Below are 22,393 nucleotides of genomic sequence, written 5' to 3' on the forward strand. Positions count from 1 at the left end.
CATTATGAGACCCGTCCGAGCGAATAGTACGATGGAGTCTCCGTCAGCCGAAGTTCGATGTTATCATCAACAAATCGGGCCGCAAACACGAAGATGCGGACGCACTCCCGTCGCACGCACATTGTCACGCACTCCCGTCGAAGCTTGCAATAATGACATGAACTAATACGGTGGATTTCTTGGAGCCTTCACCTCATCTCACCTGATCTTAAGGCAGTGTGAGGACACTGAAATACGCCCTCCTATCAATCATCTAGAAGGCAAGAACGTTGCAATACCACAACACCTTTCTCGCAGTCTCTCAAACTTCTGCCTTCGAAAGGGTGCCCTGTACAATAAAAACTTCGAGTGCCAGAGACAAAGAATATCGACTTGTACCTCCCGACATTCCTGATAACAGTCTATTTGCCTGCCGTAATAAGTGGAAATCAGAAAACTTGAGATTTTCACATACCCTTGCCAGATTAGGCCAGAGAATACTGGCCCAGACTTTCTACCACGGTAAACCGGCATGCACCTGCTGGGACTATTTCTCTTGTCAGCCAGCGTAAACCCGTCGATTCTAGTTCATGATAGAAAAGCGCTCGTAATAAATGACTCTTAGCAAGAACACAGGAAAACGTTGCACTAGCAACTTAAAATATTTTCTTAGAAAAGGTGTTCTTATACGTACAACGAATGTACGTCACCACAAAGCCAGTATAGGTGAAAACCACAATTCAACGCGTGATATCAAGACCAAAGGTTCTTGCTATGTCTCCATTTTATTAGCGCTTTTTCCATTATGGACGTATACGAACATGCGCAACTGATAACCATTCTAAATAGATTATAGCCGCCAGGCATTATCTAAGACGCTACGCTTAGACGCAAGCTGTAGAACGTGCCACGGCTTACGAACTTGACCAGCTTTTGATTGGTCGCGTATTCCTCAAACATGGTGTGCCCTCATGCGCCATCACAGACAGAGGAACAGGTTTTACAGCCCAATTAATAGTGGAAATGTTAGAGCTCAGCTTGCACGAAGCATCGCGTGTCGGTTGCGTATCATCCGCCGACTAATGGACTGATAGAACGGTTAAAAAAACCATTGCTGACATCGTGTATACCTATGAAGACGTTCAGCATAAAACACGGGGTCAGGTCCTGCTTACGTTGCATTCACGTACAACGCTGTCATTCAGGAAACCACACGATAATCGCCGTGCAGTCTTGTCTACGGGCGTGAGGTTTAGACCATGCAAGATATTATGCTTCCCCACGACCTCGGATCTCCACTTACTTCCGACGCGGAGCAACTTACTGCACTCGCACGCGCACACATCAAGAAGCAGCAGGGTACAAACGGGCGGCGTTACAGCCTTCGGCATCGGCAAGTCAAATACTACCAGTCAGTTAACCAAATCGAGGCGTGGACTCCGATACGTCACCAGAGGTTGTCTGAGAAGCTGCTTAGTCGATACTTTGGGCCTTACAAAGTGCTACTCCGCGTTGGTGAAGTGAAATACGACGTCATTCCGCGCGACGCCGCGACGCCTCGGCGTCGACAGCAGCACTCAGAGATATTTGATGTCTTTCGCCGCAAATCGTATTTCCCGCGTTAAGGCGGCACTGTCCTCACCCCCCCCCCCCCCACCCCTCACATGACTTCTACATTGTCACTTCCCAGAACGCCCAATGTTGCCGGGAACTTCCTGTGTGCGCGTTGATCTGTTGTTCTGTGCTTTCTAGGTTATTTTGCATCGGGTCGATGTGCTTTTGGCAGGGGAATAATGCCATTAGCTGCCGCCGAGTCAGCGCTAAGATAAACGTTACTACTTGGGTGCGCGCTCTGCAAGAAGCGGGAGCTGAAAAATAGGAAGTAGAGACAGAGGACGCAGGTTTTAGAGTATCAACGGCATCTTGCCCAGGTGTATGTCTTCCTGGCGCTGTGCATTTCTCCAAGCGTCATTCCGTGACAATATTCATGCAAATATGCTTGTATGTGAGTCATGTGAAAAATCCGAGCAGCGCTGTTTCTTTCTTGCGAAAAGGGAGCTACTGAAATCCTATATTTCACTGCGTTGAGAAATAAAAAGAATCGATACTTAATTCAGTATAAAGTTGTAATTTTTCTTGAATATTAGTATTCGAATGAAATTTCCCTATTACAACACCTATCAAAATAAATGTTATGAAGTTTGCCTTTCTTAAGTTTCCCGATGAAAACCTTCGGAAAGAGAGTGAATACGGCACAAAACTTAAAGAAATGCCAGTAAAGTACGTTTTTCTTTTTGTAGATTTGCGGCTACATTCAATCAGATGCACCGTTCGCTTTGCCGTCGCAGAAAATCTTATATACAGCGACGGTTTGGCACCTCAATGCCGATGTACGAACATTTTAAATCAACGCTTTCTTCTCCAATCCTCCGAAACATTCCTGAACGAGGCTACTGGCTGGATGCTACTTCTGCTGCCGTCTTTCATGGCTTACATGTCGGACAGCAATGTCATCTTTACTACCCTCAATGTTGTACGAACTCCTGGTCTTGTTTTTTACAGAAGTACTCATTGGTGAAGCAAATACCTAAATTGCAGTATCTATACGTCATCAAGAGCGCAAGTTCTTTGTTAAAGCATACCTTTCAAACCTTTCTGTGTCTTGTTTCCTAACGGTTAGACCACAGTATAACGTGTACAACTATGGCACCAACGTCAATTTCCTCTTTGAGATGAACACTGCTTGTTGAGGAGTGAGTGAGTGAGTAAAAATTTTACTGAGCTCTAGAATGTTTGTTTTTCTGTGGCTGGGGCGGATTCTTTAGGGGAAGCTTCCTCCTTGTGTCTTCTCCAGAGGTCTTCACCCGCTGCTTCGTCCGTCCTCTATCGCAGTGGTCGGCTGCCCTCAGACCGGGGGTCCGCTGGCCTCCGCTGTTCGTCGTGCACGCCGCACCAGACCAGGCTGGTCTTCGCAGCGTTCACTGAACAGCAGTTCCCGCCATTTATCCGCACTAGGATGTGATATGACTGAGAATGCGTCAATTTGTTGACAGGACAATGTTATGTGATGTAATGTGGGTTTTTCAATGCACCATGGACGTTTGTCCTGTCGAGGATGATTATTTCCATGCTATGGCACACACTCAAAACAAAAGATTGACCAAGAAGGGGGCGGTAACTTTAACATGAAGTAAAAGAAATTCAGAATTGAGATCACCTCTACAAGTCAAGTCCTTAAGGTCGAGGGGGGTTCCATGGATTTTCGTGTAATGCACCCTGTCCGCGCAATTCTGTGGACAGGGTGCGGATCGACGCCTACTTCGCGGACGTCAGGGCCTCGTTTTCTCCACGATTCGGTGAAACCCGGTCACCGTCACCCGCCCGAAACAAGTCGTCCAACGCCCTGTTCACGCCGAGCGCAACAAGGCGCCGCTAACCCAGCTCTGGCACTCGGGAAAACTGAGTTCATCGACCTGCAGAGATGCGGTTGCTGATGTTGTGAACGCGGATGATCCTCCGTTACGACGACCTTGATGTGATGAAATTCAGACGCAGAGGAAGCAGCGTAGTTTGGTGTCATTATCTTTCAAAGTACCGATTACCACAGCTGACCACAAAGTCACAGCTTTAATCGACACGGGTGTGGACACGTGCGCCATCAGCCAGAATCCCCCGCGTATGCTAAACAATGTCTCGACACAATGGGCGGGAACTCCGATCTATAGAGCAGCAGGCCACCTCACACCTTCAGTGGGCCCGTGCACGTCATGAGTCAACATTCGGGGCTTCAAGTACATTGGCGACTTCGTCATTCTTCCTCAGTGTTCAAAGAATCTTTTACTCGGCATTCATTTCCTTCATGCAAATGGTGCCATCATCGACCTGCAAGAGTCCAGAGTCCGCTTCGCTACTGCGCAAGCCATAGCAAAATATAATGAAAATGACCGTGACATCGGCCATCGCGTAGCCCACGATCACATCATGCTGCCACGAAAGAGCAGCGTGCTTATTGTTCGAAGCGACATAGAGGACGACCTCGAAGGCATTGCTGAGGCAAACATTCACGTGCTCCTTGAACGCAACACTTCCATAGCCAAATGTCTTCTGCATGTGTGAAACAAATCTTCAGTTGTTTTCATAACAAACGTTAGAAGTGAGTATCGGCATTTATCGCGAGGAACGACCATTGTATTTCTTAGTGGAATCACTGATGTTACTGACACTGCCATAATAAAAATCGCATCATTTCAGCAATCCCAAGTTGCCAGCAAGTTGCCCAGCCTAAAAGAATGCATTCGTATTAACGCTGCTCAGCGAGACCATCAGAAATACCGACTACCGTGCCACGGGAAAAAATTTTCTGACAGTTCTTCAACGTCATCCAAAGTATGATTGGCAGCAGCGAGGGCAGCGAAAGTTCGTTCCTCACACGCCTGTTTTCGTTTATTGCAGTTTACGGCGCACTGGCAAAATCGACGCATCTACACGTGGTCTACTGACTGTGCCCCCCGCATTGCTGACTGCACCACACTTATCGAGAGACAAATCGACGCATCGACACGTGTCGAGGCACGAACACTGCCTGGTGAAGGAAGGATACTACCGACGCAGGGCGCCGCCAAGGAAAACCTTCCTATAAAACCTGCTGCATTGGAGCCCTGCACCTCACTTGGCAGCAGCGAGGGCAGCGAAAGTTCGTTCCTCACACGCCTGTTATCGTTTATTGCAAGTTAGCAATCATTTTTTTACTACACAACTATCATTTAAATTGCTGCCTCTGGGCTGCCAAAGTGACAATTTGGTGTTTTGAATATTAGCGAATTAGCAAAATTTCGAGAAGAGATGAGAAAAGAAATGCGTGGATTCAAATCTGCAATTGAGAGAGAAATACGAAAGGAAATAATTGACCTAAGAACAATGTGAGCTTTTTGAATGAGGAAGTCGAAAAATTAAAGGGAGAAAACGTTGATCTTGTGAGGGACAACAAGTCTCTAAGGAGCATTAATGAAAAGCTAACAAATGAGTTCGAAGCTTTGAGGAAACAAATGTGTCAAGAGGATCAGAGTATCTCTACCTCTGAACAATATTCTCGAAAATGTAACCTTGAAATTAAGGGAATACTCAAACTTGCTGATGAGGACCTTCCTAATACCCTTCATGAGATTGGCATACTGTTAAATCTTCCCATCTCGAAAGATGATGTCGAAAAGTGTCCCCGTGTACCTGCAAAAAATGCCACTTCAAACCCGAACAAAGTAGTCCAATTCAAAAGCCACTCCAAACGCGATTCGGTGCTTCAAAAAGCAAAGAAAACGCGCATTTCGACAAAGCATCTTGGCCACTCCTCTAACACACCTGTGTTCATCACTGAACACTTATGCCCAGTTTTAGAGCAACTTCTTGACATGGCAATAGCTGAAAAGAAAACAGCAAACTGGAAGTTTGTGTGGACGAATGATGGGCGTATTCTTGCACGGACAGATGAAAACTCGCGTGTTAGGCACATTCGTGAAGCATGGGACATTGAAGAGATTGCTTAGAATCGCTGTGCGCTGTCGTGGTGCATCTTTTTTTTCGCCTTGGCGATATCATCTCCTGACGTCAATAATCTTGTAACGAGTCACTTTCGCGACAAACTGTGCTGCTATCATATATACTGAAATGGGGTTTATTGTAGCTCGTTCGAGGGATCGCAGGTAGCTCTAGATCACGAGTCCTAGCGCTTCGCATCAACAACCCGCGCTCGTGTCTCGCGCCGCAGCGGTGGCAGTCCGCACAGTGCCACATGCATATTACCCACTACAACTACAGTGCCACTTGCATATTACCCACTACAACTTCCCCCGGGGCGAAGAGGAGCCACCCTGGCGACCTAAGGCGATGATACGATAAGGGGGTCGTGGTACGGCTTCAGGCGGCTGACGTGAACAGTCTCGCGGCCACGGCGGCGTTTGTCCGGAGATGGCGTCACCGGTTCGACCACACAATTCACAGGCGAAGTACACGCGACGATCCGGTACGGACCTTGATATTTTGGAGCAAGCTTTGGGCTAAGGCCTGGAGCTTGGAAGGGCAGCCGAAGCCAGACGTGAGAGTCCACGGCGAAGGACTGTGTGGGCTGATCGTTGTCGTGGCGATCTTTGTGGATTCCTTGGGTATCCGACGTGAACGAGCGAGCAAGTTGGCGGCACTCTTCAGCATGGCGAGCAACTTCGGAAAGAGGGGTGAATTCAGAGGCATCCGGGTGATATGGTAGTACGGTGTCGAGGGTAGTGGATGGTTCACGGCCATAAAGAAGGAAAAATGGTGAGAAGCCTGTGGTAGCCTGAACGGCGGTATTGTATGCGTACGTCACAAAAGGGAGGACATCGTCCCAATTGGAAGGATCCGACGCAACATACATGGTGAGCATGTCCCCAAGGGTGCGGTTGAATCGTTCCGTTAGACCGTTAGTTTGTGGGTGATACGCCGTAGTGGTGTGGTGAATAGTGCGGCACGCGGCGAGGAGCTCATTAATAACTTCGGACAAGAAGACACGGCCTCGGTCACTGAGCAGTTCTCGCGGAACGGAGAACTGAACCTCAGCACGTGCACAGTCAATGACGGCGTGATGGCGCGACAGAAAATCCCAACCGAGAATCACATCGTGGGAGCAACAAGTTAGCACAAAGAATACAAAATGTCTCGAATCAACACTCTGGCAGTGCACATAGCGACAGGCTGGACTTGTTGTGCACTGGCTGTACTAAGCAATAATACCGAAGGCATCATGGTCACTTTCCGTAATGCACGGCAAAGTTTCTCACTAATCACAGATACAGCAGCACCTGTATCGACGAGCGCAAGACATTTGATGCCATCAACAGACACTTCAATAACGTTAGCGGGGGAAAAACGAGGACTTTGATGTTCCGACGATGACGCAGTTCGTGCCTCAGGAACTGCGGAAATCAGTTTTCCGCCTCAGTAGTACTGGCACTGGGCCTACGACGCATGGGTGAGAGTGAGCGCCGACGAGGGGAAGGCGAGCGACGAGTATTGTAGAGCTGTGACTGCGGTGCTGGTATGTCATCAGCAGCGTAGACTTCCGGTGGTGGTCGCTGAGGCATACGGTATGGTCGGAAGCCGGAGCTGGGTGGTCGCGCGGTGCCCACGAAGGCCGGCAAGCGCCGGCGGCAGAAGCGCGCTATATGTCCCGGTGTACCGCAGGCACAGCATATTGGGCGGTTGTCAGGAGTGCGCCAAGGATTTGTGCCTTGCTGCTGTGCGCTGAAAAAGGGAGCGACCTGCTGGCGAGGCGAGGGCGGATGAGAGAACACCGGCTGGGGAGGCGCTGAAGGCGGAGGCAAGAATCCCGGCAGACGAGGCGCCCGTGCAGCGGCTTCAGCATACGTCAGAGGCGCGGCCACGAGAGCCGGCTGACACGGAGGTGGAAGAGCTTCGGTCACTTGCTCTTGAATTACCTGTCGGATCGCTGGAGCCAAATATTGAGAAGGCTTCTCCGTGGTCGGCAAAATCGAGAGCTGTCGCGCGACCTCCTCGCGCACAAATTCTTTTATTTGCGTCAGCAAAGTTGTGTGGTTGTCGCCAATAACCAATGCTGCTAACGAATCTTCCGTAGGCGGTGGGCGCCGAGCTAAGATGCGTTGTTTCCGTAGCTCGTCAAAACTTTGGCACAAGTTGATAACTTCGGCCACGGTACGCGGATCCTTCGCTAGCAACATTTGAAATGCGTCCTCATCAATGCCTTTCATAATGTGTTTTATCTTGTCCTGTTCCGCCATTGACGGATTCACGCGCTTACACAGGTCAATGACATCTTCGATGTAACTTGTGAACGTTTCACCGTGATGTTGCGCGCGCCCCCGTAAGCGTTGTTCTGCGCGAAGCTTGCGCACAGCGGGGCGCCCGAACACTTCTGTGAAACTTGTCTTGAATCTGCTCCACGTTGTGAAATCGTGTTCGTGGTTTCGGAACCAGAGGTTCGCGACGCCGGTTAAGTAAAACAGCACATTGTGCAACTTCGTGACGTCGTCCCACTTGTTATGCTGGCTCACCCTTTCGTAAGATGACAACCAATCCTCCACGTCATGATTATCGGTGCCACTAAAGATGGCAGGATCACGCTGGCGCAATGCACCGGAAACGATGACCGTCGGAGGCTGTGGTGCATCTTCCTGGGTGGTTTCGTCAGGCATGGTCGCAGCAGTCGGTAGCGTCCGGCTTCGGAGTTCCAGTTTTCGAGGTTACCCCGCACCTCCACCAAATGAAATGGGGTTTATTGTAGCTCGTTCGAGGGATCGCAGGTAGCTCTAGATCACGAGTCCTAGCGCTTCGCATCAACAACCCGCGCTCGTGTCTCGCGCCGCAGCGGTGGCAGTCCGCACAGTGCCACATGCATATTACCCACTACAACTACAGTGCCACTTGCATATTACCCACTACAATACATTCGTTCCGCACGACACAAGGAAGATGAACTATCAGCTTTTAACACCTTTGCTTTTACTTTTGACATTATAATGATTACGGAGACTTGGTATACTCTAGAAGACCAGGTTTACAAGCAAGATAAATATAACACTTCCTTCCTCAACCGTCCGAATAAAAAAGGTGGTGCCCTTGCCATTTTAGTAAAAAACGACATAGACTCTCAGATAGCACAAGAATTTTCTTTTATTAATTCTGACATTGAATGCTTAACTCTAACGTCACGAAATTACGTTTACTCTGTCATATGCAGACCACCTAATTCATGTGTAAATAATTTCACCAGTGTTCTTGAAAAATCATTCAATTACGTAAACGGCAACAACTTAAGACTAATTCTTGGTGGCAACATTAACATCGACGTATTAGAGTCTTCTCCCCTCGTAATTGAGTTTGTGGCTACGGTTGTGTCAAATGGTTACGAGACAGTAACAGATATGCCCACAGGTATCACACCAAATTCGGCAACTTTAATTGATGTTTTCAATACCAACATAAACAAAGATAACGTGGAGTCAGGTGTACTGTGTTGCCATAAGAGCGACCACCTAGCACTTTATTACATTACAGACAGTACTACGAAAAAGCCCACTGAGTTACCGACTAGAACAGTTCAAGACATCCCGCCTCTTACCTCAGCTGCTTTTAGCACAAGTCTTTCCCAAGCATATTGGAGTACAGTCGACCTTTCATTAACTGCAGATTCAACCTACGAGACATTCATAGCTATCCTTAAACAAATTTATCTGAAGCATTTTAAAGAAGAGTTTGTAAAAGAATGCCGTAAAACTCGAAAACCATGGATAAATCATGAATGTTTGAAAATGATCAAAAAGAAAACGAGACTCTTTAGAAGGGTTTTAAAAACTAGAGACATATCAGACCTTAAAACATTCAAATAATTCAGCAAGAAAGTAAATCTATTTATTAGGAAAGCAAAAAGAAATTATTTAAATCAACAATTCGATCCGGACTTCTGAAGTGGAAGTGCAAACATCTGGGGGAAGCTTAATATGTTACTTAACCGAACCCCGATTTGCTCAGGAATTACGGAAATAGAAATAGATGGCCGCATTGTTAAAGATCTAGAGCTTGCAAACAAATTTGACCACTTTCTCATAAACGTTGTACAGCCAATGCAACAATTACAGCTAACGGTAACTAGTGCAGAGACTACAGAAACGAACAGCATCTTTTTTGGACCAACCAACGATCAAGAAATAGCCTTAACGTTATCTACGCTAAAGAACACCAGTACGCGTGACATAGACGGTTTTCAGATATCTCCGATCAAGCATGTAATCCGTATTATAGCTCCTGTGCACACTTACGTTTATAACCTGTCTTTATTGACAGGCTGTTTTCCAAAACAAAGGCAAACGACTGTTGTCACTGTGGTATATAAAAAAGGAGACAAAAATGACCTTGCGAACTACCGACCCATTTCTATATTACCGATATTTTGAAAAAATTACTTTTAAAAGAGTCATAAACTTTTGCAACAAATTTCACATAATAACAAAATCACAATACGGTTTCATGCAGGGCAGGTGGACTGAGACTGCTTTACTAGCCCAAAAAAGAAATAATTCTAAAATCTTTTGAAGATAAGAAACTGTGCATTGGAATCTTCGTAGATTTTTCCAGGTTCTTTGATCGTCTCTGTCATTACACTTTATTTGAAAAGCTAGAAATGTATGGTATTCGTGGCATTCAAATTTCACTCTTGAAATCATACCTCAAGAGCCGATCGCACTGTGTAAAATTTAACACTTGCCGCTCTTCTCTTCAGCCGATAATCACTGGGCTACCACAAGGTAGCCTTTTAGGGCCGCTGCTTTTTAACTTTTACATCAACGATATTGTAAAAATTAGTGATACACCTAAATATATAACTTATGCCGATGACACTAGCATATTCTTCACTGGTAACAATATGGGTACATTGGATACACTTATCAACACTACATTAGAGAGCCTAAATGGATGGAGTGAACCATATTCCTTAGTCATTAACGCATCAAAAACAAAAGCTGTTATTTTTCACTCGCGGATGCAGAATACTACTCAACGCGATGCCTTACGCTTAGTTAGCTTGACGATTGAAATTGTAGAGGTGGTTTTTTAGTTGAATAATGTCATGGTAACCACAAATTATTAAGCTAATAACTAATATTTCCAAATGTGTAGGTGTACTTGCACGACTGCGTTCATTGCTTCCAGTTTCCGTTAAGATAACACTTTATAACAGCTTGTTCTTATCGCATGTCAGCTATTGCTTTTTGGTATGGGGAAGTACAACACCAAGGAACATTATTGTACTACACAAACTACAGAAAAAAAAACCGATTAGGCACATTGCTAATGTTGACTATTATGCACACACGGGTGAATTATTTAAGTGGTTTAACATTAACTCAATTCATCAGCTTTACGAGTATTACCTACAAATAAGATACAAAAAATCCCTGCTCAATAGCAATTGCACTTTTTTGGATATTTTTCAACTAGAACCATACACTATCGCATGCGTTAGTCGTCCCCAACAACACTGGATCATTCCATTGTGCAGAACACAAGTGGATGGCGATATCGAGAGGAACCCTGGACCTGACACGCAGGCAATTTTGGTAGAGATTCGAAATGTTGCCTGTGATCTAAATACTATCAAAGAAGAAAACAAAAAGAAACCAATGAATCCCTAACAGCTAAACATGCCAAGCTCGACAAGCTTGCACTTCTAGAAGATAGGATAACTTCTGCTGAAGAAAACGTATCGTTGCTGGAACACAGCGTCAATCGCATGGCTAGACAAATCGATAAACATGAGAACAGAAGCAGGCGGTCTAATTTATTAGTATTTGGCATTACTGAGACCCAAAGTGAGACTACGGCTACTCGCGAGGCGGAAATTACCGGCAAACGTCTCAGAGACACCCTCGGGGTGACAATATCGGGCTCTGAAAGAATTCATCGTCTCGGTGCAAAAAAGCCAAACAAAATAGGACCAGTAATATTCAAGCTTGTTGAATACAGAGACAAATCCAAAATACTCAGAAATTGTTCGAAACCAAAAGGATCCAAGGTATCTATCGGCGAAGACTTTTCAACGAGAGTACGGAACATAAGAAATATCCCTGGGCTAGCAGCAAGACAAACACAGATAGACAAGAAAAGGTTACTCTCCACTTTGACAAAATTAAAATCAAGGATTAGTTATTCACTTGGGATGAGGAGACGAACACCAGAGTAGCAGTCCCAAAAAAACTAAGCAAAGCACGTAACCACTCGCCTTACCAGACATATGAAAACTTCACCGTCATTAATATCAATGCCAGAAGTGTCGTAAACAAGGTGGTCGAACTGGAACCATTCCTTCTTGAGCAGAGTACTGATGTCGTCGCTATCGCCGAAACATGGCTCTCGTCACCTATATCAAACAGCGATATCTTTCCAGCGGGCTATGTAGTGCTACGCAGCGACAGAAGTACACGTGGCGGCGGAGTTGCAATTTTAGTGAATGGTGACATTAGGTAACACCCCTACCACAAATCGACGGTGCCGAGGCACTTTGGTGTAAGATTAAGAAGGCGAACTTATCTGCCGCTTGTTGGAACACTGTATCGCGCACCTAACTCAGGAGTAGATGGGTTACAAGCTCTGACCGAATATATGCAAATTCATCTTAAAAGCCGAAAACAAATCATTCTTACTGGAGATTACAATCTTCCTGACACAGACTGGAATCCGAATTGCAGTGGGCACACAGAAGTAGCCTCTGCAGAAACACTGCTCGAGATAGCATCGAACTTCGGTTTACGGCAGCTAATTCGACAACCCACTCGCATCACTTCACAAGCTGCAGTACTCTGGATTTGATATTTTTAAGTGACAATGTCCTTTCAGACAGTGCCACGTGGGAAGTATTGGACGGCGTATCAGACCATAAAGCAACAAAATGTTCCATGTTATTGCACTCACCAAAGCGTAAGGATTAACTTTTTACGAATATTTTAGACTGGTCAAATGCTGATGACGTCAGCACTATTGATTTTCTAGAAAGCTGTTATTCGTCTTTTCTTAATGGTTACCAAAACGATAGAGTTCGAGCAGATGACTTGTGGCTATTTTAAGAACATTGTTCAAAACTGTTTGGCATCATTTGTACCCGTAAGAAAAAAGAGAGTGCATAAAACGAACCCGTGGATAACCCGTGATATCATACACATGAAACGTAGGATTACAAGGCTAAGAAAAGCTAAAAATAGGTCTGACGAATCTAAATCACCTGAACTAATCCGCAAGCTCTCCCATTCTTTAAAAGCAAATATAAGAGCAGCTAAAGATGGATACCTTAATGTTACATTAAATAACTTTATTAAAATGGCTCCCCATAAATTCTGGCGAAATCTGAACTCCAGAACTCACAAAGAAAACAACCTACCACACACTGAAGCTTTAAAGAAAGCGAAAATGTTTCATGACTACTTCAACTTTGTTTTTATCGCTGATAATGGCGTTTTACCACCAATAGGAATTGATGAAGGGACTAGAAGGGAACCAATGGACGAGATAATTATTACGGAACCAGGGATCTTTTTACTGCTTCTTAACATTGATTAGAAAAAATCCAGTGCACCTGATGACATTCCAAATACCTTCCTGAAAAGTACGCCGATTGGATGGCCAAATACCTCTGACTAATTCGTCAAAAATCAATGAACACTGGTGAATTACCGCGTGAATGGAAAAGTGCTAAGATTATCCCGATCCATAAATCTGGAGATGTCACAAATCCTTCTAACTACCAGCCGATTTCTTTAACCTGTACTGTTTGTAAAATATTTGAACATATCATACTTAAACACATTGTGCAGTTCGTCAACGACAGCAAACTTCTATGTGAATATCAACATGGGTTTAGAAAAGGCCGATTGACGACAACGCAACTAATAGAAACAATCCATGACCTCGCAACCTCCATCAATAACCGCGGACAAACTGACGTTATGTTTCTTCATCTATCAAAAGCCTTTGACAGGGTACCGCACACTAAGGTATTTTGGAAGCTTGACAACTTATTTGGTAATTACAAGGCCACAAAATGGAATAAAAATTACCTTTCAGACAGGACCCAGTATACTCACTGCAACGCCTAATCATCCGAACGCTCACCTGTTCAGTCTGGAGTGCCGCAAGGCACAGTACTAGCTCCTATTCTTTTCCTCATTTTTATTAATGAATTAGCTGAAAACTCGGATGTGACAGTCCGCATGTTCGCAGATGATTGTATAATATACAAAGAAATCAACAATACCGCACACCAATTTATTCTGAATAATGCACTTAGAAGCGTCACGAACTTGTGCCGATCATGGCAGATGAATATTAATCTATGTAATTCTGTCTGAACGACAATATAAAAAAAAAGCCTCTGACATTCTCCTATGTAATAGATCAAGTACCGGTAAAAGTCGTTGATCATTACAAGTACCTGGAGTTAATTATTTCCACAGACTTAAAATGGGATAAACAAGTGTGATATATTTCTTGTAAGGGCTTTTCCGCTCTTTGCACGCTAAAACGGTCACTTCGTACGCTTCACCAAGCACAAAACTACTAACATATAAATCATTAGTTCGCTCAATTCTTGAATATGGTATGATAGGTTGGTTTCCACACACGAAAAGATGTATAGATAAATTAGAAGCAGTACAAAGGAAAGCAATTAGATTTGTCTACAACAAGTATCGACGCTGTTATTCGCCTTCTGAACTCCTTGCGAGAGCAGGACTTTTCACGATAAAAAACGTGCAAATCTTCTACGTCTTATGTTCATATTTCAGCTCTTAAATAATGAAGTAAACGGAAATAGCCGGCGACTCCTATCATTCTCAGAAACCAGACCAACTAGAACAAAACATAGTAGACACTTGAAAGAGCATAGATTCCACAATGATTCATGTAAGTTCTAATTTTTCCCAAGGACAATAACAGAATGGAATGCACTACCTGAACACGTTATTGGTAGTAGTTTAACTGATATGTTTCTCTCAAGACTAATCAATTATATTTCTCTACTGCCTTAGCTTGAAAAATTACACGTATGCATTGGTGTTTTCCATGTCAGTAATAGTTCGTGGCAAGTTTTCTTTCTTTTAAACATGTTTATAGTGCTGTTAATACATTTGTGTATACGAATTGCATACATTGACATCACTTGCAGAAAAGTGTCTGTACTGCCCTTTATTCTTTGTCCACAATATTTGGCATTGCTATTAACAGAAACTGTTAACCATGTGTGATACCACTATCGCAGTTGTATTTGTGTCCCAACCCTGCTACATCCTTATATATAAGGCTAGCAGTATGTAATAAATAAATAAATAAATAAATAAATAAATAAATAAATAAATAAATAAATAAATAAACACATTTTGGCCGACAAATGCTTCGCTTCACTATTCCTGTTTTATTAAACAAATTAATTCATAGAAGGATAATAATTGAAGAATGTGGCATGGCACACATGTTATTAGGGAAGCCTTTTTAACATGAAATCAACGCTATATTGTTTATCACTAACTAAACTTTAAGAGTATATTGGGATTTGTCTTCTTGTATTGTACTGTGTAATTTAAGCATAAAGGAATCTGTGTATCTATATTTTTAGTTCATGATGAATCTATGTGTATTACGACTTGTAAAATTATGTAATATTATGTAAATTATGTAAAAATGTAATATTAACCCCTTTTTGCTATGAAGGAATTTTGTTTGTCTGTCCTCAATGCATTCCATGTACCAGGGAGGCTCGGATTCCCCTCAAGTGACTGATGTCACTTTTATCCCGAGCCTGCCCTCATCCTTGAGATGAAAATAAACTGATTTGATTTGATTGAACTCACATCCATCACGAAGCACACCGCATTTTTCGGGACGAGTCAGCACGCCTTGTTCGCCAACATCCTTACAATGTGTCTCGAGCGGAAAGCAAAGCGGTCAACCAGGAAGTGAAAGAGATGCTCCAAGACGATGTCAGCCAGCCGTTCGCAATCCCGTGGGCCTTCCCTGTAGTGTTATAAGAAAGAAGGACAGCACACCACGCTTTTGTGTAGATTACAGAAAGTCGAACTGTGTAACCAAACGGCGACGTTTATCCATTGCCATGTGTTGCTGACGCATTAGATCGTGTACAACATGCTAAGCTTTTTTCTTCGTTTGATTTTAAATCCGGGTATTAACAAATCGAAATTGATGAGCAGGATCATGAAGAAAACAGTGTGTGTGGCACCTGACGGGCCTCATGAGTTCAAAGTTCTCGCCTTCGGTCTCTGTACCGCACTTGCCAACTTTGGGCGGATGATAGATACTGTCCTTGATGGACTCAAATGGCAAACATGCCTCCTATATTTGGACGACGTCGTCGTTTTCTCGAGCACGCTTCGACGAGCAGATGGCACGATGCACGAGCATCCATGCGCTGAAGTCGTCCATGTGGTGCGCATGAAGCCACATTGTGCGCATACGTGAACACTGCAGCTTAGGAGCTCCATTTCATGCGGTCAACTACACTGAAAGAACTTCTTGACGCGACCGAGACGGTCGCTTTTCGCATGAGGGGCTATTCAAACAACAATGTGGGGCTTCCGCACTGCAGGAAGACGCACGCGAAATTCGTCGCCTTGAAAGACGATGAAGCGCGTTGGCAGCACCCTCGCTTTATGGCCCGCCATTAAAGGGACAGCGTCCATTTTTCCAGCCTCCGTCTTCAACCTACGATATGTGCAGATGAGAAGGTAATTTATTTCTAGGGATACGCGTATTCCGAGCTACAAGTATTCGACCTTAAGCTGACACTGCAAAGTGTAACACTTTATTAAAATGGCTTCTAAATTGTCGTAGTTATGAAGAATTGAAGTGCATGACACTTTTAAACGTGTTAATATTCAGTACTGGTTGTGACAAATTGCTGGTAAAAGAGTTCCTAGAACATTATCTTCGCTAATCCATCTCTTTTAAGCAAATTTCTCGAAGTAATGAAAACAACCACAAGTGTTCCTTTGTTAGGAAAAGAGGGAGGGCTTGGAAGTTGAACGGCCGGAACATATATAGTACGCGAACTAGTTACATTGAAAGTGAACGAAAGCCACTAGTGCTTGCTCTAATTAATGCGAAGATTAGCCAGTGTAATCTTTCGATACTAGGATTTGAAAGTTTGCCCATTAGTGATTTTGTGAGGCTTCGTTAACGACGTTGAAGACATTCATTATCGATACAGGGCTTTGATGTTTGGCGCCTCAACAAAATCGCGCACACTGGGCAGAGCAAGACGAAATAAAACAAAATTCATTTGTGTGGATTTCTCGTTTCGCTGAAAAGTGATTGCTGCGCGTCGTTGCGAATACAAAAAGTCGGACTAATGCCATCAGCGCATTCATTGCGGAGGATTAAGCAAATCACTGCAGGAAGTTCTTTCTTTATTTAAAATTGGTTATGTACTCGTTTCGTTCGATTTTGGTAAGGTTTGCACAGCTTCCAAATGTATAAGATAGCTTAAACAAGAAATCGCTCTTTATCAGAAATGTGTTCTGAAACTTAAAAACGTCTTTCGCATTTTGGTGCTAATATTTTCTTCATTCAACGCTTCGTTTATTAGAAGCCTGCCTTGGGAGCCAAAAACATGGTGCTGGCTCAAACGCCGGAGAGAAGTTCCTCTCACATTTTATCATATCCGTTTCTGTTGGTTGCGAGCCCCGGGGACGGGGAACCACTCAAGCTACTGTTGTGCAGCTTTGATCTGGCCATCGCTACTTCCCATGTACATCAGTGTACTTAGGGGGTAAAAGTAAACTGCAACACCTCCGATTGCCGTTACCACTTGTACACTATATGACGTGCTGTTCCTTTCGCATACCTTAATCGCATCTGCTACAATCACGGAAGTGACAAACGCTAGCTGCCAATCCCCTACAGATATTGCTGCCGAATATCTTTTCAATTTCTCGGTTACTCGACCGAATTTAAGCAGCGCGCAAGCGCGTCTTGCAGCCCGCTGCCGATAAGCGGTGCAGGGGAAAGCAGGGTGCAGGATGAGCAACCAATCTGCACAGGGAAACGACTACCGAATGTATCATTGGAAAACCCCACAAAGTTCACTGAGGCTTGGCAGAATTGATCCCATATCACGATAGGTTCCTGAGTGATAGAAGTCGTCGCTTTAGCAGGGTTCGCCACAAGTTTACTGGCTCTGTGCAGCCTTTCTACGAATGTCCTTCACTCCGACGCATTTGTGAGCTGCGCCATGAACGCACTGCTAATGTGCCACTCTTACGTGCTAACGTATTGCTTTGGGGCTAGGAAAAATATTTGCTAACAGCAACGCAAGTCGTCTGCATTCAATGCAACACGGCAACCTGCACAGAACAATTCTTTCCCGAATGGTTTTCAAGACCTTTCTCTAACACGCTGCATGTATATTACGCAATTTCATTAACATAGCTTATAGGCTCAGCTTCACGGGACTTGTTCTCAGAATGGAACAGGTGTTAAAGCTATCTTACGAATTTCAGCACTGGCTGGAGGTCATTCGTCATGAGAATTTTGGTGTCGACACACTATGGAGGCGAAAGCATTTCAATTTTTCTAGAACACTCGTTTCTGGCACAGCCTCCTTCCTTTTCTGTGTCCTACCATTTGCACGGCGCATAAAACAGGCAACATTCAGCAGAGCTTCGATGACAATTCAGACTTTAGCGCTTGCGGCGTGCGTGTCAACACAGGCCGTCAAGAAGCCGATTTGAATCCCTATTCAGAAGAAAATAAATATACCATCCGCTTCAACGGGCGCTGCCTACGGGATTCGTAACCGCACCAATGCTCTTAGTAAACACTATTGCTCGGAGAAAATCCCAAGACCCTCTTGATTTCGCAAAACAGAATAAGGCTGTCTGTAAAAGCAGCCAGGCATACAAATTCTCTTGAGGAGTCTTGACTCCAAGCTAATATGCCACGTTATTTGTTTTCCGAACAAAAGTAATTAAATATAGTTCATCACAAAAAGCGCAATTCGGTTAGTTCAGATAAAAATGAGCATACCATGGTTGTCAGTTTAAAAGGATTCAATCGTTCTATATCGAGCTACCCATCGTGATCAGCTTAAGATATCTATCGCGGAAAAATCAATGAAATATATAGGCACGTAAGATTCACGAAATAGGCAGCAGAAACTCCCGAAACGCGCCGCTGAGGTGCTCCCCTTTTGTGGTCAAAGCGAGCACCTAGTGGACGTTATTCCTGTTATTATCATCTTTAAATGAGAGTAGCGCGTTATGAGCTCTGCGACGTAGAAAATTCCGGTGTCGCAGACTTCCGATTCGCCCGTGAGCGAAAGTTTTCGTATACATATATACGGTTGTGCATAAGACTGAGCAGCTTATACGTTCTCCTCGGCTCGGCCTTCAAAGGAGCGCAAGATGGAGGTGCCTTTCCGGCGAGAGAAGCGACCAGTTTGCACCATTATCTTACGCCTGCACGTTGTAAGCGCTCTCAAAGGCGGCCGAGACGCCTTATGCCTAGCCGGGGTTCCGCCGACTGCGCACGTGGAATTCCGGAACAACGAGGCCAGAACCGTTTAGAAACCGTTCTATGTTGAGTTACCCATCAAGGCAAATTAGGGCATCTATCGTGGACAAATCAAGGAAATTCTTAGGCACGTAGGGCCCTCGGAGCTGTGCTTGGCGATAAGGTAGCCTCGCCGCACGTGGGATTGTCTCACTGAGCTATATCGAATGCTCGGTTGCCATAGTCGGATGATCGAATCTCGTTATAAGAGGTTCTTTTGTTTTCTTTTTTCCGCGATGGTGAGCTTGTAATTCACCTCCTCCAGTGCACAATACCTGCAGGCTTGGAGTAACGCCTGTCACGGGCGAAAGATTCCGAGAGCGAGTGGCCCTATACTAGTCCAAGCACAACCAAATTAGGAAGGCCCACTAAGCTTCAACAAGACTGTCCCTCACCAGCACAGGAATTGGCCTCCCTGGTGCAGTATTCGGCCACCCCCTCCCACGTGGCTCACTGAATTGCTCAATGGCCCTAAGTTCCCAGAAGCTGCGGAGCACCAGACCAAGGCGGCGGTGAGACCTGTAACGCAGCAGAGGGCGCACAGAATCTCTGGGTCCCGACAGGCCGCGAATGGAAACTGACCCTTGCGGCGTTTAACACCCGAACTCTCTCGAGTGAGGCTAGCTTAGCAGGACTCTTTGAGGAACTACCAGGCATTGTTTGCGATATTATTGGCCTTAGTGAGATTAGAAGGACTGGTGAGGCTTATATATTGCTAAATAACGGACATGTCCCCTACTGTAGAAGTCTCCCAGATAAGAAGCAATACAGGATGGATTCCTAATTCATAAGGACATAGCTGGCATAATTGACAAATACTACAGCAACAATGAGAGGGTAGCTGTTGTCGTAATCAAACTTAATAAGAGGTATAGAATAAAGGTAGTACAAGCCTACGCTCCAACATCCAATAACGATGGTGAGGAAGTAGATCAGTTTAATGAAGATGTTGCACTAGCGAAGAGTAAAGTTCAAACTCAGTGTACTGTACTAATGGGCGACTTCAATGCAAAAGGGGGGAAAAAGCAGGCTGGTGAACAAGCAATTGGTAACTACGGCGTCAATTCTAGGAACGCTAGAGGAGAGATACTGGTAGTATTCGCAGAAAGCAATAAACTTCGAATAATGAACACCTTTTCCAGGAAGCGTAGCAACAGAAAGTGGACCTGGAAAAGCCCTAGTAGGGAAACGAGAAACGAAATTTATTTCATACTCTCCGCAGATCCCAGCATAGTGCATGGTGTAGTAGTGATAGGCAGGGTAATGTGCAATTATCATAGGTTAGTGAGGGCTAGGATTCACATCAATTTGACGAGAGAAAAAGCAAAATTGGTCAAGAAGAAACGGGTCGATCGAGAGGCAGGAAGAGTAAATGCACACAAATTCAAGCTGGGACTTGCAAACAAATATGCCGCCTTAGAACAGAGAGTTGACGATGACATAGAGCTAATAAATGAAAGCATAACTAGGATGACTTCAGACGCAGCAATTGAAGTTGTAGGCAAGGCACCAAGGCAACCAGTAGGCAAGCTCTCCCATGTAACAATCGGACTAATAAACGACAAAAAATGAAAGTGTCCAGCTCAAGAGATAAGATAGAATTAGCGGAAGTGTCAAAACTGATCAACAAGGCGAAAATAAGTGATATTCGAAACTACAACGTGCGAAAGACTGAAGCAACCGTAAAAAAATGCACGCAGCCTGAAATCAGTGACAAAGAAACACGACATAGGACAAACCAAGATGTATGCACTAAAAGATAAGCAGGGTGGTATAATCAGCAATCTCGAAAATGTGGCAAAAGCAGCGGAAGAAACAGCGGAAGAAAATCAGCAGAAGACCCAGAGGAGTCAGGATACCTCAATTGGAAACAGTAATGAACAGTATACAGAAAATCCTCCTATATCTAGCGATGAGGCCAGTAAAAGCCTTGCAAGGCATAAAACGAGGAAGAGCGGCAGGAGAAAATGGAAAACAGTCGATTTAATCAAACATAGAGGAGACATAATTCTTGGAAAACTGGTGGCTCTTTCAGGAAGTGTCTATCGATTAGTATAATGCAAGCATTATACTAATCCATAAAAAGGGAGACGTCAAGGAATTGAAATATTCTAGGCCCATTAGTTTACTCCCAGTATTATATAAAATATTTACTACAGTTATCTCCAATAGAATAAGGCCAACACTGGACTTTACTCAACCAAGAGAACAAGCTGGCTTCAGGAAGAGTTACTTTACAATGAATCACATCCATGTCATTAATCAAGTTATCGAGAAATGCGCAGAGTACAATAAGCCTTTCTATATGGCTTTCATAGATTACGAAAATGCATTTGATTCAGTAGAGATACCCGCAATCATAGAGGCATTAAGTGATCAATGAGTACAGAACGCTTACGTAAATACCTTGCATAATATCTACAGAGTTTCTACAGCTACCCTAAATCTACACACGGTTGTTCCTCGCAGCACAGTTGATGTCCGCCGAGGGACAACCGTGAGCTTTGTATTCTTGCGAATGACATAAAAGCCCAACGCGAATAATTTTCGCAATACAGTTGTGTAGGAATATTTCCACTCACGATAAAATCCACTGGGTTCTATGTTCAGCGAAACGATCATATTATGTCTTGCCAGAAATGAAAGTAGGTAAGAAAAATTTTCGTTCTAAGGATCGAAATCCTCACATAAAGACAAGTTACCGTCCAAGACAGCGCTGTATGCAGTCCTTTCTAGGCTTTGCATACTGCGCTAGAAAACCTGCGAATCACTAATGCGAGGTTGCACCTTGCACTGATGAGTTCTTTAGGTACCTCTAAGTAACAAACGTAAGAACTCATTCGCGGCGCTTGTGTGGAGCAACTTAGAAGTGTGCAAACGCCAGAAACTGCTTAAAACGCGTTTTGGACCACCGAGCGCAAGATGCACATAATTACTTGCCTATGCTACTGGTAAGTGAACGAGTAACCGGTGCCTGGCAGAAACTGATGCGTAGACCCAAGTGAATAGCAATGGGAAGGCGCGAACTCGATCACGGCGAAAGCCGAGATCATTATCGGCCGAAGAGAGGACCAGTTATCCTCTCCAATTCGCAAGCGCAGCGTCCCCTTCTACGGACACATAATCTCTCTGCCACGGTCCCGAAATGAAATCCGCTCTCGGCGCTTAAGGACGAGCTTTCAGACGATTGATCGAGAAGGCAGTTTGGGGAGCAGAGTGCCTGCCCATTCCTAGAGGGATTACGTGTGCTCACTTTGACTGGTCTTTGCGTTTGTATTTGCGTCGTTTCTATCACAGGTAA

Source organism: Dermacentor variabilis, chromosome 8 (assembly GCF_050947875.1).
Source record: "Dermacentor variabilis isolate Ectoservices chromosome 8, ASM5094787v1, whole genome shotgun sequence".
Taxonomy (NCBI): domain Eukaryota; kingdom Metazoa; phylum Arthropoda; class Arachnida; order Ixodida; family Ixodidae; genus Dermacentor; species Dermacentor variabilis.